Genomic DNA, 17,734 nt, shown 5'->3' with positions numbered 1-17,734 from the left:
CGGGCTTTGCGAGAGCGGAGTTGTCGATACTGCTGCAGCCGTGGGGACGAGCCGTTTTAACTTGTTTTTTGAAACCCCCGGGTTGGAAGTAGAACCTCAACTCCTGCGGAAATATGGAGAGATCACTGCTGCTGCAGTACAAGCAAGTTGAATGGAAAAACGGAACTCTTGCGGGAGCTGAGGCGGTATCACTGCTGTGGTAGTGGAGGCTTTGGGTGGAGGAACTGGCTTCTGTTGGAGCGGAGGAGATGACACTGTTTGCAGTAAAAGTCGGTTGGAGAAACTGGGCTTCTGCTGGAGCGAATGAGATAACACTGCTGCGGCAGTGAGAACCAGCTGGATGGAAAAGCTTAGCTTCTGTTTGAACGGAGGAGATACTGCTGCGGCAGTGAGAGCCAGCTGGATGGGGAATCCTGAGATTCTATTGGAGCGGAGGAGATAACACTGCTGCGGCAGTGACAGCCGGCTGGATGGAGAATACGGAGCTTCTGTTAGAGCGGAGGAGATAACGTTGCTGCGGCAGTGAGAACCAGCTGGATGGAAAGCTTAGCTTCTGTTAGAACTGAGGAGATACTGCTGCGGCCGTGAGAGCCAGCTGGATGGGGGAATACTGAGATTCTATTGGAGTGGAGGAGATAACACTGCTGCGGCAGTGACAGCTGGCTGGATGGAGAGTACGGAGCTTCTGTTAGAGCGGAGGGGATAACACTGCTGCGGCAGTGACAGCCGGCTGGATGGAGAGTCCTGAGCTTCTGTTAGAGCGGAGGAGATAACACTGCTGCGACAGTGAGAGCCCGCTGGATGGGGAATACGGAGCTTCTATTGGAGCGGAGGAGATAACACTGCTGTGGCAGTGACAGCCAGCTGGATGGAGAATCCTGAGCTTCTGTTAGAGGGGAGGAGGTAACACTGCTGCGGCAGTGAGAGCTAGCTGGATGGAGAATCCTGAGTTTCTGTTTGAGCGGAGGAGATAACACTGCTGCAGCAGTGACAGCCAGCTGGATGGGGAATACTGAGCTTCTATTGGAGCGGAGGAGTTAACACTGCTGCGGCAGTGGGAGCCAGCTGGATGGAGAATCCTGAGCTTCTGTTTGAGCGGAGTTAACACTGCTGCGGCGGTGACAGCCAGCTGGATGGAGAATCCTGAACTTCTGTTAGAGCAGAGGAGATAGCGTTGCTGCGGCAGTGACAGCCAGCTGGATGGGGAATACTGAGGTTCTGTTAGAGCGGAGGAGATAACACTGCTGTGGCAGTGAGAGCCGGCTGGATGGAAAAACTGAGCTTCTGTTTGAGCGAAGGAGATAACACTGCTGCGGCAGTGGAAATTTGAGGTGGGTTCCTGCGGGAGTAACTGGAGAGATGCTGCTACGGCAGTGAATATTATTGATTCACTTAGTGAATTTGGTGATGTTGAAATGGAGCGGATGTGGTGATCCTGTAGGATTGAGTGTATGGAAAAAGCTGAAGCTGAAACAATTTTAGCTGATGAGGGTCTGTTGGGCTTCTTTGATGTGGGAGCGATTGGAGCGGATGTAGCTCTTGAAAGCCTCTGACGACCAGCGACCAAGTTTTTGTGATCTGGTGCTGGGAGAGACCTTTTTGAGCAGCTGTGGTTGCTGCACCTATGCGGAATGAATGGCTAGAAAAGTTGTCTGCTGAGATGCCGGATAGAATCAGTATAGACTTGAGGTGTTTTTGGAACCAGAAACGTGTGACAGGGTGGTTAGCATCGTCTGTGAAGAGTGGTTCAGAGAAAAGTTTAGTCTGCGAACTTCTGAAATGAAGGTAGGCTAAAAGGGATTGATACGGCTGGATTGGTGATGGAAGGTTGAAAATGTAAATGGAATGCCCTTTTTTCATTTGGTCCGTCTTGCTTTGTTTGATGAAGTAAGAGATTGTTTCGTTATCTAGCACTGCTAGATCTGAAATTGTAGGATGAAGCTTTGGGTTGAAGGTGGATGTGATGGTAATTTCTGAGCTTCTGAGAAAACCGAAGAAAGCCAATATGAACATTGCATCCAGAGTGCGGGCAGTATTGGTGGAGTGGTATCCTCGGCGGAGGGTGGAGATACATTTGGTAAGTATATCTAGAGTTATTGGTTGTCTGGCGTCTGGGTGGGTGGGTTGAGTCTTTTGGATGCCTTTGATGAGCATGGATGTTTGTGAATTGGATATTTCTGGAGAGGGCAGACCAAACGCAAGTTTGTGAAAAAATTGAATTCCGCTTAGATAACCCTTGATGGAGCTGACTTGGAGGTTCTTGGTGCTGTTGAGATAAGATATGAATGAAGTGATGGTAAGCGAAGAATAATCTGGAAAATTCAGCTTGTATATGGAGTGAAAAGACTTGAAACACTTCCATGCAGTTAGGTAGGATTGAAGGGTTCTGGGGGAAACAGCTTGAAGGATGGAATTGAGAGAAGCGTCAATGAGGGGTCTCAATGGGTGGTTTATGGGAATATTAGCTCTCAATACTTTGGTACTGGGGTTGGGAATGGGAATGGGTCCGCCTCTGGTGCCAACAGCCTGAATTTCTGTGAGGATCTGTGCTCTAATGTTGCTGGCGACAGGGGGCAGTTCCAAGGCTGTAGAATTCGGCGGGAAGGGCATCTGTGTTGCAGAAAACAGAGTGAATGGAGCCCTAGTTTGGGAAAAAGTGTTAGGCGGATAGAAAACCAGGGGCCGAAAACCGCTTGCGGAGGCAACCTCTCGTTTCAGTCAGTCCCCGACAAAGAAGGAATGGGAAAAAAGGGGAAAGAGGAAAGCTAAGGAGGACAAAGGCAGCTGGGCCTGCACCGCTAGCGGAGGCAGCCTCGCGCTAGAGTTTGATGGTGGGGCTGCAGGCCAAGGGAAGGGGTTAGAAAAAGTGACAGGAAAAGGCTGTGATACGAAGCTTGAGCTGCTGGCGGAAGCGTACTTACGCTTAAAGGATTGCCTGGGGCAGAGGAAACTGGTATTGTAACCTGGGGTGCAATGCTGGAAAACACCCACGGTCTCTGGCTCGGCGGAGCAGAGAGATGAGTTGGGCTGGGTGGCGGCGACGATGGCAGCGGTGGCTGGAACTGGGGCGCGGCCCGGGCTAGCTGAGGGCCTGCTGCAGTGGCCTGGTGCTCGAGGAAGAACCAATTCTGTGGGAGAAGGGGTCTTTTGAGAGCGTGAGTTCGGATCCTTATGTTTCCTTGATCTGTTTGTAGTTTTGGAAGGTGGAGTGGATTTTGGAGATGGAGAAGCTGCTTGAAGTGACACGTACAGGTTGTATAATTTGGCTTTATTAATTCTTCTGTAAAAATTATCCTCGACACTGATTAGCACTTGTCTTAACCCTAGTACGGTCCATTTCTCTATTGCTGGAATCGTAGGTTGTACTGAGGAGTAGGAGGAAGCTGGAGATGGTGGATGTCTTGAAGGTGGAGGCGATGGCAAGCCTCTGCGTCTCGTGTACGGGATGTGGCTCGGCTGGGCCGACGGCCACGCTGTGTTGCTGGAGATTCAGTCACGGTGTCTTGTTGGGTTGTTGTGCTCCTTGCAGCTGTGGAATGCTGTAGAGGATCTTCGTCAGATGGATAAATTTCATTCTCAAACATTGCAATGGGTAGGACCAATTTTCTTCAGCTCCTGCGGAAGCATAAAGAACAACACTGTTTTGGCAGTGGAGAAACGGTTAGCCAGAGAAACCGAGCTCCTGTGGGAGCAGAGGGAACTGCACTGCTTGCAGCAGTGGAGAAACGATTAGCCAGAAAAACTGAGCTCCTGTGGGAGCAGTGGAAAAACGGTTAGCCAGATAAACTGAGCTCCTGTGGGAGCAGAGGGAACAGCACTGCTACAGCAGTGGAGAAGAGATTAGCCCGAAAAACTGAGCTCCTGTGGGAGCAGAAGGAAGCACACTGTTATGGACACTGGAGGAATTAGCCAGAGAAACTGAGCTCCTGTGGGAGCAAAAGGAAACACACTGTTATGGATACTGGCGAAATTAGCCAGAGAAACCGGGCTCCTGTGGGAGCAGAAGGAAGCACACTGTTATGGACACTGGAGGAATTAGCCAGAGAAACTGAGCTCCTGTGGGAGCAAAAGGAAACACACTGTTATGGATACTGGCGAAATTAGCCAGAGAAACTGGGCTCCTGTGGGAGCAGAAAGAACAGCACTGCTGTGGCACAGGAGAAAAATAGCCGGAGAAACTGAGCTCCTGCGGGAGCAGAGATAACAGCGCTGCTGTGGCGCGGAGGAGAAAAAGATTAGCCAGAAAACTGAGCTCCTGTGGGAGCAGAGAGAATAGCACTGTTATGGCAGAGGAGAAATTAGCCGGAGAAACTGAGCTCCTATGGGAGAAGATGGAACATCACTGCTTCTGTGGTGGAGAAAAAGTTAGATGGAACAAAATGGAAAAGCATGTTTGTAAAACCATAATGGGACTCTTATTTTGAAAGAGACCCATTTGGGTCCAACTCTTATTAAATTTAGCATACAACATTACAATATAATCACAATAAAGAAAACAGTCCTGGTTCATAAGAACTTGGCGCCATACATTGATTGTAAATGCTCTGAAACTGTAATATTCTGAACGCAACACGGCGCCACATTCAAAAGTTTAATCACAATTAGGAAGATGTGATGTATGTTTCTGTCTCCAAAATATAAGATGGCTTAAATAATCATTATGCTGTATTGTCAACATTTAAGTTACTTAGCCTCACGATACATTCATTCGCTTTGCGAGCGAGTAAATTTATTGTTTATCACCACGGCAAATGCACTTTGTGTGTGACAAGTTTCTGTCTGTTGTACACAGAGGCAGCAAGATCACAACAAAGCTTGATGCGTGCCGGAACTATGTTATTAAGATACATTTCTATTTCTTGGGACAGGAGCTGTTGTAGCTGTCCTGCTGCAAGTCTGTGCAGTGTGCACTCTTTACAGTGTCTGAGCGCTGCTCAAACAATTGGCTCCTCATTGATTGAATTGTGGCAAAGACCACATTACACTTTGGAAAAAACAGGAATTCTTTTACCGTGATGTTGAGGAGCCATTGGTTTGAAAGAATGCTGATGAAAATCGGCCAAAAGGGGCTTTAGGTAGCTTAGGAATTTGTAAGGAAAGTTTTTTAGCATTGTAGCATAGCTTCAAACAGCATGTGGAGCCATGTTGACAGCGTGGGTAGAAAAAGTGACCTGCCAGAATGCTGCAAACTTTGTCAAGGAACATTGGTGAGTTGACTGGCTATTTATGTGATCCTCTACTTGAGCTGATTGGTAGACATGATGATTACTGATTGTTGACAGCTGGTTGGAATGACATCATGATTAGGTAGATCATTTGCACGTGCTTCTCCCGAACTTAGTTTTTAAGAAACATCATTTTGTGATCTGAGGAAACGTACTCCCAGAGTGCATAGTGGCATGAATAAATTAATTGCTTCATTTTACTATGTAAAAAAAATATGGTAACACTTTACTTGAAGGGGTGTGCATAAGACTGACATGACACCTTCATAATCATGACACAACACGTGTCATGAATATGAAGGAGTTTTTATGCATGTTTATGACAACTGTCATTAAGTGTCATTCGCTTAATTATGTCATTTTTAATGCAATGATGACATTTTCAGAGTTGTCTTTGTTATGACAACTTGACATAAACCAATACATCATAACCTGTCAGTGTCTTTGTCATGACAACTTGACATTACAAAGACAACATAACCTATCATAAACAGACATGAAATGACATAGCAGATTAATTATCAAATTTAAGAAACTACTTAGCTTTTTGGGTTTACATTACATTAGTTGCTAGGCAACGTGGGGGAAAGGACGCTGGCGTAGTCTGTTCACCGCTACTCCGCCCACAAATCATGTTAACTTTACTATTAAATTTAGATTTTATTTTATTTTATGTTTGTGACTAGTCTAACAGTCAGAGCTACAATTGGGACTGTTGCTGATTGCTGGCAGCCACTGAGAGGACGTTGTTTGTCGTTTTTTCACCGCTTCTCTTCTGTTTTTATTTGAATTTGTGGTTGGTTTTGGTTTGAAGGACATTTGATGTTGCTTGCTGCGGCTGCTCTCTTGTCTGGGTGTCAGCTGCTCACTGGTGGTCTCCCTCGGGCTTGAACTGCATGGTGGCTGAAGTTTGCTCCAGGCTAGCGTCATCAGCGTCCGGCATGATGTTGAGATGTAATTTTTACTTGTTATTCATGTATTATTTTTTCCCTTTGTTGCACTTTGAGATTCTTCGGAATGAAAAGTGCGTTATAAATAAAATCTATTATTATTATTATTATTATTATTATTATTATTATTATTAAACTGTCATGTGTTTGGTTTTGATGTTGGCTGTCATTAGGCTATTATAATGTCATGATTTTTTTATAAATTTAATTTGTCATTTACATGTAATTAAGTGTCAATACTCTGTCAAATTATTTTATAACATTGTCATGAATATATTTCTTGACCTAAACTACAGTGGTACAAGTTGAATTTGTCATAAACATGTCATTAAGTGTCAATACTCTGTCAAATTATTTCATAACATTGTCATGAATATATTTCTTGACCTAAACTACAGTGGTACAAGTTGAATTTGTCATTAACATGTCATTAAGTGTCAATACTCTGTCAAATTATTTTATAACAGTGTCATGAATATTTAGCTTGACCTGAAATATGGCATCATAGAGGAAACCGTACAGAGTCATTAAAAACTATTAATATAAATCAAAATGATAGAGTGGCATAGACATATACACCTATATGATGATGTCTATGGTGGCACCACTGGTTATGTGTATGCTGTAACAGTTGTTGGCAGAGCCTCAGTCAGGTTAGTTTGTTTAGATGTTTAATGTCAATTTAGTTTGCAGTAAGTAAAAACAATTCACAACAACAAGTTATTTTGGGTTTAATACACTTTATTTAAACTTTCGCTCACTCTTTAACGAATAGTTTGAGTTTATTCTTACCATTTCTTTGTTTGTCTGTTTGTTATGGCGGAGTCCCGTGTGCTGGTGCACCGTCAAAAGGGGTTCGGGTGGAAACGTTGGCCCTATATATAATATTCCGGCCTAGGATCTAGTCGCAACCATTCCTTGTTCAGCCCGGGGTGGGGCTCTAAAGACTTTTCTTATCTAAAGAAGATAATTTATAAAGTGAAGTCATTTGACAAAGTGTTATTTTTCTGTGTTTGTTTATGTGTGTATATGATGTTGATATATATATGTTTATTTTGTGTAATGGCCATTATTTGTGTACATGTTTTCCCCTTTTTGCGTTAATTGGTGCTGGTCACCTGTGTATAAATGCATGCCTTGTGTTTTTAAGAGTCAGTTCTGAGAGAGGGCAGGTCTTAAAAATTAAATGATTGATTTTATTTCTCGAACTCCTTTTCATATTTTTAAGGCATTTGAAATTGTCTATTATCTAACCTTCTTTTGAAGCTGGTGGAGGAAACTTAAAAAATAAAATAAAACATTATGAACTGAAAAATATTAATGATGCTGTTATTAAAAAAATTATTTGACAGCGTATTAACACCTAATTACATTTTAATGACAAATTAAACTTGTGCCACTGAAAAAAATTTATGACATTATAATGGCCTCAGTCAACATCTAAACCAACCACATGACAGTTTAAGGTTGTCACGGTTCATGGATTCCCTGTCTCACTCTTGGGTGCGTGTTGAATGTAGGTGAGGGCGGAGCCTGGGATTGGCTCATCACGCACCTGTGGCTGATCACCTGCACCAGCTGCAACTCATCACCTTCACCCTATTTAGTCTCTCTGTTTCTCTCTTGTCTTTGTCAGAGCGTTGTTGGATGTTCCCCTTGTGTCTCCGTGTTGGTTGTCGTTTCCCCCTTCCGTGAAACGCTGGATCCCTTCCCGGATTACCTCAACCGCTCTCCGAGTCACTGCTGCTCACAGCCTGCCCGTGTCGCCAACAAAGTCTCTCTCACTGCACCGTCTTATCCGGACTTGTTCTGTGTTCTGAGTTTTGACTTCTGTGACACTTCTGTCAATAAACTGAGTTACTTGCAATTGAATCCTGCCTCTGTGAATCCGTTACAGAACGCTCTGACCAACCATGGATTCAGCGAGTATCAACGCCCTACTGACCAGCAGCAACGAGAGACTGGACCAGCAGGAGGCGAACTTAACTGCCACAGGACAGGCAGTACACACCTTGGTGGCACGGGTGGCCGAGCTGACCCAACAGATGCAACAACTCGTCGGTCCCACTGTGCCTGACCCACCGCCGATTCCCCACACACCATCTGCATCGCGGCAACCGGAACCACGTCTGCCTACCCCCGAGAGTTATGCCGGTGAGAGCAATTATTGCAGAGCCTTCCTTACCAAGTGTTCCTTGTTTTTCGCTCTTCAACCGCAGACTTTCAACACGGAAAGATCCAAGGTGGCATTCGTCCTCACCCTGCTCTCCGGACGAGCCGCACTTTGGGGAACGGCGGTGTGGGAGAACCAACATCCTTGCTGCTCCTCGTTCCAGACGCTGGCGGCAGAGATGAGAAGGGTGTTTGACCGAGCGGTGACCGGAAGAGAAGCGGCACGTCAACTCGCAGAGCTCCGCCAAGGTAACCGCTCGGTCTCGGATTATTCCATCGAGTTCCGCACCCTGGCCGCCGAGTGCAAGTGGAACGAGGAGGCACAGTGGGACATGTTCCTGCATGGGCTGGCTGACCGCATCCAGAAGGAGATATTCGCCATCGACCTTCCGGAGAAGATTGACGGTCTTATTGATCTTGCTTTGAGGGTGGACGCTCGTCTGAGCAGGCTGAGGTCCAGGATGGAGCCTCAGCATGGGAGTGTCGAATGCCCTCAGGCCAGCGCTACGGATGCGGTCAGCTACACCTTCGACCCGGAGCCCATGCAGGTGGGTCGAGCTCGGCTCTCCCGGGAGGAGAAGGCGAGACGGAGATCCCGTGGTCTTTGCCTGTACTGCGGCGGGAACGGACACCTGCTAGACTCCTGCCCGGTAAAAGACCACGCCCGGCGGTAAGAGGAAGGCTACTGTCGGGCGGGATCTCCGTGGAAAAGACCTCATCCTCCACTCTCCTCCCGGTGAGATTGCTGTGGGCAGCTCAGGATTATTCCAGCCTCGCCCTCCTCGACTCGGGAGCGGAAGGTAACTTCATTGACTCTGCCCTTGCTCATAAACTTAACATACCCACCATTGCACTCAAGAACACCATTTCTGTCAACGCACTCAACGGACAAGTTCTCCCTGACATTTCATTCACCACTGAACCACTTACACTGATCACTTCCGGCAACCACACAGAACGCATTTCATTCTTCATCCTGGACTCCCCTTTGGCTCCCATTGTCCTCGGTCACCCTTGGCTGGAGTTACACAATCCAAGGGTTGACTGGGGACAAAATTCTGTGTCTGCGTGGAGTGATAAATGTTATGAGTCTTGTTTGGTGTCTGCTTGTTCGTCTGTTTCTCGTTCTGTTTTTCAGAGTGAGACGGTGAATCTGTCTAACGTGCCTCCGGAGTACCTCGACCTGAAGGAAGTGTTCAGTAAGTCCCGAGCTGCTTCTCTCCCTCCGCATCGTCCCTATGACTGTGCTATAGATTTACTCCCAGGTAAGTCTCCGCCTAAGGGCAAACTATACTCTCTTTCTATTCCAGAGAGGGAGGCCATGGAGAAATATATTTCTGATTCTCTAGCCTCCAAATTCATCCGCCCTTCCTCTTCTCCAGCGGGGGCGGGGTTCTTCTTCGTGGGGAAGAAGGATGGTTCTCTGCGACCTTGCATTGATTACCGAGGGCTGAATAACATCACGGTAAAGAATACCTATCCTTTGCCTTTGATGTCTTCAGCTTTCGAGAGGTTACAGGGAGCATCCGTCTTCACGAAGTTGGACTTACGTAACGCTTATCATTTGGTTCGCATCAGGGAGGGGGATGAATGGAAAACCGCATTTAACACCCCCAGGGGGCATTTTGAATACTTGGTCATGCCTTTCGGCCTTTCCAACTCCCCAGCGGTTTTCCAGGCACTCGTCAATGATGTGTTGAGAGACATGGTCGACCAATTCATATATGTCTACCTGGATGACATTTTGATTTTTTCTTCGTCTCTCCAGGAACATGTTCGACACGTCAGACGAGTGCTTCAGAGGTTGCTAGAGAATGGGCTTTTTGTCAAGGCGGAGAAATGCGCTTTTCATGCACAGTCTGTTCCTTTTTTAGGGTACATCGTGTCATCGGAGGGAATGCGCATGGATCCCGACAAGGTTAAGGCTGTGATGGATTGGCCAAGTCCAGATTCCCGTAAGGCCCTACAGAGGTTTCTGGGGTTCGCCAATTTCTATCGGCGTTTTATTCGCAATTTCAGCCAACTAGCCGCACCTCTGACTGCCTTGACCTCTCCCCGAATGACGTTCAGGTGGTCCGATACAGCCGAGGCTGTATTCACCAAACTGAAGAGCCGCTTTGTTTCGGCTCCCATCTTAGTCGCCCCTGATTCCACACGTCAGTTCGTGGTAGAGGTCGACGCGTCAGAGGTGGGGGTAGGAGCGGTTCTTTCACAGCGCTCTCCCTCAGATAACAAGATGCACCCGTGCGCGTTTTTCTCCCATCGTCTTTCTCCTGCCGAACGCAATTATGACATTGGTAACAGAGAGTTGTTGGCCGTCAAGTTAGCGTTGGAGGAGTGGCGTCATTGGCTTGAAGGGTCGGGGGTACCTTTTATTGTATGGACGGATCATAAGAACCTTGAATATATTAGATCTGCTAAAAGACTCAACTCCAGGCAGGCTCGGTGGGCACTTTTTTCGGACGTTTTGACTTTGTTCTCTCGTACCGCCCCGGGTCTAAAAACATCAAACCCGACTCTTTATCTCGTATTTTTGATGCTTCCGAACGCCCGGTTACTCCCGAGTGTATTTTGCCAGAGAAGATAGTTATCTCTACACTCACATGGGAGATCGAATCGAAGGTCAAAGTGGCCTTAGAAGGGGTAACGCCCCCGCCCGGCGGCCCACCGAGTTGTTTGTTCGTTCCGGAGGGGTTAAGATCCGAGGTCCTCAAATGGGGTCACTGCTCCAACATTGCCTGTCATCCAGGGGTAAACCGCACTTGCAGTTTAATAAAGCAACGATTTTGGTGGCCACTTATGGCTCGCGACATTCGCAGTTTTGTTTTGGCTTGCTCGGTCTGTGCGGTTGGTAAGACATCTAACCAACCTCCCCAGGGGTTACTTCAGCCGCTGTCTGTTCCTTCGAGACCCTGGTCCCACATCGCTCTAGATTTTGTTACCGCCCTCCCGCCCTCCCAGGGCAAGACGGTCGTTTTGACCGTCGTGGACCGATTCTCGAAGGCAGCACATTTCATTCCCTTGCCCAAATTACCCTCAGCCAAGGAGACAGCGGTATCTGTAGTAGATCACGTCTTTCGGTTACATGGCCTCCCGATGGACGTGGTCTCCGACAGAGGTTCCCAATTTGTGTCCAAATTTTGGCAGGAGTTTTGTAAATTACTAGGAGCCACGGTTAGTCTGTCTTCGGGTTATCATCCCCAAAGCAACGGTCAGACCGAGAGAGCCAATCAGGATCTGGAGAGAGTGTTGCGATGTTTGGTATCCAAGAATCCTTCATCCTGGAGCCAGCAACTCTCTATGGTTGAGTACGCTCATAACTCGTTGCCAGTGTCATCTATGGGCCTTTCGCCATTTGAGTGTAGTGTAGGTTACCAGCCACCTATTTTTCCTAGTCTGGATTCCGAGGTCGCGGTCCCCTCTGTTCACGCCTTTATCCAGAGGTGTCATCGCACATGGACCAGAGCCCGTGAGACTCTGCTCCAGGTGGGAGCGCGCACCAAGGCTAAAGCCGATCGCCACCGGTCTAAGCCTCCCGTTTATGTCGTCGGTCAAAAAGTGTGGCTTTCTACCAAGAACATTCCTCTCCGCTCCGTATCTAATAAACTTGCTCCCAAATTTATCGGCCCGTTCACTGTCACCAAGATCATTAGTCCGGTGACAGTCCGCCTCAAACTCCCTCCGGCGTACAGGAGGATTCATCCCGCCTTCCATGTATCCAAAATCAAACCTGTTTTTCACTCCCACCTTAATCCGCCAGTCCCGGTTCCCCCACCGCCGCGACTCGTAGATGGGGAACCAACTTATTCGGTTAATCGCATTCTGGATTCTAGACGGAGGGGACGCGGTTTCCAGTACTTGGTGGACTGGGAAGGTTACGGTCCGGAGGAGAGAAGTTGGGTTCCTGCTAGGGACATTCTGGATCACTCCCTTATTGATGATTACAATCAACAGGTAAGGTCGGCTGGGAGCGTCAGGGGACGCTCCTAGGGGGAGGGGTACTGTCACGGTTCATGGATTCCCTGTCTCACTCTTGGGTGCGTGTTGAATGTAGGTGAGGGCGGAGCCTGGGATTGGCTCATCACGCACCTGTGGCTGATCACCTGCACCAGCTGCAACTCATCACCTTCACCCTATTTAGTCTCTCTGTTTCTCTCTTGTCTTTGTCAGAGCGTTGTTGGATGTTCCCCTTGTGTCTCCGTGTTGGTTGTCGTTTCCCCCTTCCGTGAAACGCTGGATCCCTTCCCGGATTACCTCAACCGCTCTCCGAGTCACTGCTGCTCACAGCCTGCCCGTGTCGCCAACAAAGTCTCTCTCACTGCACCGTCTTATCCGGACTTGTTCTGTGTTCTGAGTTTTGACTTCTGTGACACTTCTGTCAATAAACTGAGTTACTTGCAATTGAATCCTGCCTCTGTGAATCCGTTACAAAGGTTAACCCTATAAGCTAAGTAAGTTTCTTAAATTTTATAATCTGTTGTGTCATGTTTATGACAGGTTATGTTGTCTTGGTAATGTCAAGTTGTCATGACAAAGACACTGACAGGTTATGATGTATTGGTTTATGTCAAGTTGTCATAACAAAGACAACTCCGAAATGTCATCATTGCATTAAAAATGACATAATTAAGCGAATGACACTTAATGACAGTTGTCATAAACATGCATAAAAACTCCTTCATATTCATGACACATGTCATGTCATGATTATGAAGGTGTCACGTCAGTCTTATGCACACCCCTTCAAGTAGTGTTACCAAAAAGGTATATCTGTCATTGCCAGAAGCATGTCTGATGCAGCACTGCTGCTGCTATTGATGTACAGGGAAGCCCTATACTTTATGTTAAATATAAATATATTGCCTACTGATACAGCAAAGACAATGTCAGCAGTGGCCTATTGACCATACATATCTATGGTATTGACGGTAAAATAGGCTACAGAATATTTCGTTCTGTTTTGACAGGTGTAATATTTAAAAATTGATCATTATGTTTTTTTATTTATTATTACAATTAGGCCTATATTTGCATTTATGTTAACCTAGAGACTTTCAAACATAAAAATGTAATTTATTAATATGTATTTGTGTCTAAATGACATAAAAAAAATTCCTATTCTATTTTGCCTTGAACTTCCAACACGCTCGCGTGTCGCGTTAATAATACGCATCTCTTCTATTTCTAGCATGCATGTGTTTTCCGCGCGGCTCAAGCCGTGTGTGAGCCACGCCTGTCACATAGGCAGTGCAAACATTACAGATGTGGTTTTAAAAATCAAGAATAAAGCATTTATAGCTGTATTTATAAACTGCCAATTAAAGTCTTTTAATGCTTAATAAATTAACTATTTACTTAAATGCTTAACTAATACTTCATAGTGTGCAGTTATTATAAAGTTTTAACTAATTTCTTAACTCTGCACTTTTTGTAATTAATTCAAAATAAAATATAAACATATTAATGATATCAATTTATGATGATCTCAGGTTGCTATGGTCACGCAGCTTTGTTTGTGCATTAAAATCATGGCCATGAAAAAAAGATGTCATTCCCTCAACAGAAGAAGGTGTGGCCATGAAAAAAAAAACATGTTGTTCCCTCAACATAGGATCGGGAGGCCACAACTTTACATTGCATGGCCACAACATAAGGATGTCTTTACCTTGACATAAATAAAGTTCAGCGACTGCCATTACATCAAATACAGAAATGTCTTGAGTTGAGTGGATTGTATTTTCTGAGCTTCCAAATTCTGGTTACAACAACTCAACAAACAAAAGAACTGTTGAAGGAAGTGTTGTACTTACCCTTGAGGTGATTGCAACTGAGAATTTTCCTGGTGCACTTTTGTTATGCTAAGAAATAGGAGACACAATCAGTGAATACTTGTGTGCTGTAATATCATAACTTCTGTTGTGTCTTTTTATCTTAGCAAGCAATAATGACCATTGACAACTTTTATTAAAATTAATTACTGGCACTTTATTTTTTCCACTTCAACCACTGGTCACATTTTCTTCCTCTATAGCATATCTGTGAGGTTTTTATTTCCTATTTATTTGATCTTATTCTATTTAATGTGTTTAATACTGTTCTATTTTAGAAGTAATTCAATTAAAAGTTGTGACTCCTTAGGTTACCAGAGTTAAATTGGTTAGGTGTGTGTTTTGTTAGTTGTTTGTTGTTAGTCTATCATTATTACGCCACAGGACAGCTCTGTGGACATAAGAATCTAGTGTTCAGAATGGGAAAAGCAGATTAAATTTCTCCTGGTCTGACATACTAGGGGGGGGGGGGGGGGGCTGCAACATGATAGACCTTGCCACACTAGTACATAACCGAACATAACCTAGGGGGAAGGGAAGGAAGGAACACCCTCACTATGCCAGGTGCAAATTCAAAACATGAATAGCAAACCGACAGGGCTGTAGTGAACATCAGTTAGGGCAGTCCAGAGACCAGTTTATGGCAAGGCCCCTCCCTAACTACCGGTGTGGAAGGAGATGTGCCACACTGTGATTGGACCCTTGATGAATTAACATAAACAAATGTTCAGCAACATTTACATTTACATTTAATCCAAAAAAATGTATCCAAAGCGACTTACAAAAAAACATAAATAAGATCAGATAAGATGCCAAGATCAGATAAGATGCCAAGACAACTGCCAGACACCTCTTACATGGCAGAAGGGGTGACCTTCTGCACACAACACCACCAAGGAGAGGACTTCTCATTGGTCTACAAGTTGATTTTAACCACCAAACTCATTCCTAAGGTTTAGGCAAGTGCTGCCATAAAAATTCCTTCAGGACCTCCGGGAGGCAGCAGCAAAAGAGAGGCCACAGAGGGCTATTTAAATTCATTTATACACATGTTTGGAGGTCTTAAATGTATATGAAATGCAACTCATCCACCTCATCTTCACACAAAGTACAGTTTATGTTAATGGTTATTGACTGTAAAAACAACAGTCCAAGGGACAGGTCCATTAACAGATAAACAAATGTGTGGGCGATGACTTAACCGTTTCTTATCATGTTTGGTCTCTATCTGTTCCATACGATGCCTTTTATATTTTAAAAGAGGTTTGGTAAAGAAATAATGCATGGGTAAAACATTTAAAACACTGTTTTAACATGCCACTTTATGCTATGCAAATGAGTTCCACACTAGGATGGGCAACACCGTGGCTACTTCAGAACCCAGTGGCCAATTACACTCCAGGACTGGAAAGGCGCCGGATTTCAATCTCCTCATCGGAAAGGGATAAACATGTCCCCCAGGTAGACACACTCTCGTTCTGCGTTTCTAACCCAACGGGGAAGGAGACACTAACAGACACACCACGTTCAGAGCTTCTGACCTGACAAGGAAAGAGACTTTGGAGGTTAAGCTTTTGCGAGCAAAACCGTTATATTGCTTTCGGCAAACGTTCGGCTCTCCTTGAGAGATCTTATCTGACCTTTACGACTCCGCCAGCAGCATATCCAGTCCCCCAAGGACCTCTCCATTGGCAGACATTGCCGGTCCCACACGGCTCCTGAGTGACGCAGCCAGCCTGCAAAGGACCCTGTGAAGATTCGTCTGACCCAGCTGCCTGGTCCACGTTTAAGGACCCTCTTGGCGCAAGCAGAGGTTCAGCATCCTTCCCCCCAGCTTGGAAACGGCTACTCGCAATTCTGCCCCCTTCCCACTGCACGCTACCCGCATAACCAGTGGAAGACGCATCTACTACCAGGACTGATCACCCGGCTGTGTGGAACCAAAACTCTTACCAAAACTCTTTCTAAAGACCTTTGAGGGTTACTTGAGGTCAGGTTGTTACCAATAATAGGTTTATTATTCGTTTAATGATAAATAAGCATTTATTTATCACCATTTGCCAGAACCATTAGGTGGTAGAGGATGACACGGGAGTGGATTTTCACTCCTGTCCCGTCCCACTCCCATAGAAATACATCTTGTCCCGTCCCACTCCCAGACCAAAGTTGAAAAAATAATCCCATCCCATCCCGCTCCTGGTAAACTGACTCCCACTCCCATCCCGCTCCTGTTTAAATTGACTCCCGCTCCTGTACCGCTCCCATATATTTTTTTCTTCAATTAGTGTTTAATAAATAGCATTTGATTTAATCTGCTCTCCATCCTGTTTTAGACCAGCTGCTGAGCCCGTTTCTAGATTTTCTCCAGAAAATGAAAGACAGTAAATAAAAAAACAGTACATAGTTCACACCATGTCTACAATAGTTTAATAAATCCAAACAGCACATAAAGCTGCATTTTACTAATTTATTGTTGAGTAAACAATACATTTATAGTTTACATTTACAGTTTTAGTTATAGTTCTTAGAGCACTGCTCTTTGAATTCTGGCGGGAAACCTTGACAAAAACTTTTGAGTGTGCGTCCTTATATGACGTACACAGCGCGCGCCTTCACCACTGAAGAGCGCACACAGCGCTCACATGCACCAAGCTATAATGTTGGAAAGAGAGGAAAATACATTTTTCTGAAGGATAAACTTTTTATTTCGTAAGAAGTTATGAAGATAATGTTGGCATAATGACACTGTCCTAAACCTACCTTCAACTGCGCCTGACATTAGAATTTATTTTTTTCTGAGATGATTGTACACTTTACAACAAATACATATCTTTTATAAAACCGTATAAGTCCCATAGACAGTAAGATAAGTCCTGGTGGCCGTTGAGAGTTGCTATGGCATCTGTAAACAAATTCCAGCTGCTGGAGAGGACCGGGTCGACATCTGATGCGGTAGACAAACTGAAAGCTTTATATTCAAATACATTGCTTGATATTTGATATCCGTTCAAATTAGTTTTTTTCCAAAAATGACAGCCCTAGTAGGTGTATTAAAAGGAAACTACAAAATGTTGCATTTACTTTTTTTTTTCCGTCTTTGCTATTGGTTGATTCCCGCTCCCGTCTGCTCCCTTTAACCATTTATCCTGTACCGTCCAAATCCCGTGATTAATAGCAAAGATGACTCCCATCCTGCAGGAATCCCACGGGAATCCCGTGACCCGTGGGATTCCCGGAAAAATGTCAGCCTCTATTAGGTGGTTCACATAAGAAGCATTCCCATACAATTCTCTTCCATTGCTACATTCTGTTCAACAGCATTGCATTTATCCATTCTGTGTTCACATCATTTATTGGTTTTATTGTTTCATTCATTACTTTTTGGTTATTAGATTACTATCCTTTACTGCTTTACTAGCATTATTAATTGTTGAAGTATTTACTCTTGCATATCTATTGTTAATACATTTCATTATTTTTTTTCATTTCATTCAACTCCCTCTAATTTACATTAATTCTGAATTACTGAACAGCTCTTTTGCGAGTGTTCTTATATTGT

Source organism: Pseudorasbora parva, chromosome 3, assembly GCF_024679245.1.
Source record: "Pseudorasbora parva isolate DD20220531a chromosome 3, ASM2467924v1, whole genome shotgun sequence".
Classification (NCBI taxonomy): Eukaryota; Metazoa; Chordata; class Actinopteri; order Cypriniformes; family Gobionidae; genus Pseudorasbora; species Pseudorasbora parva.
This window is presented reverse-complemented; position numbering follows the sequence as displayed.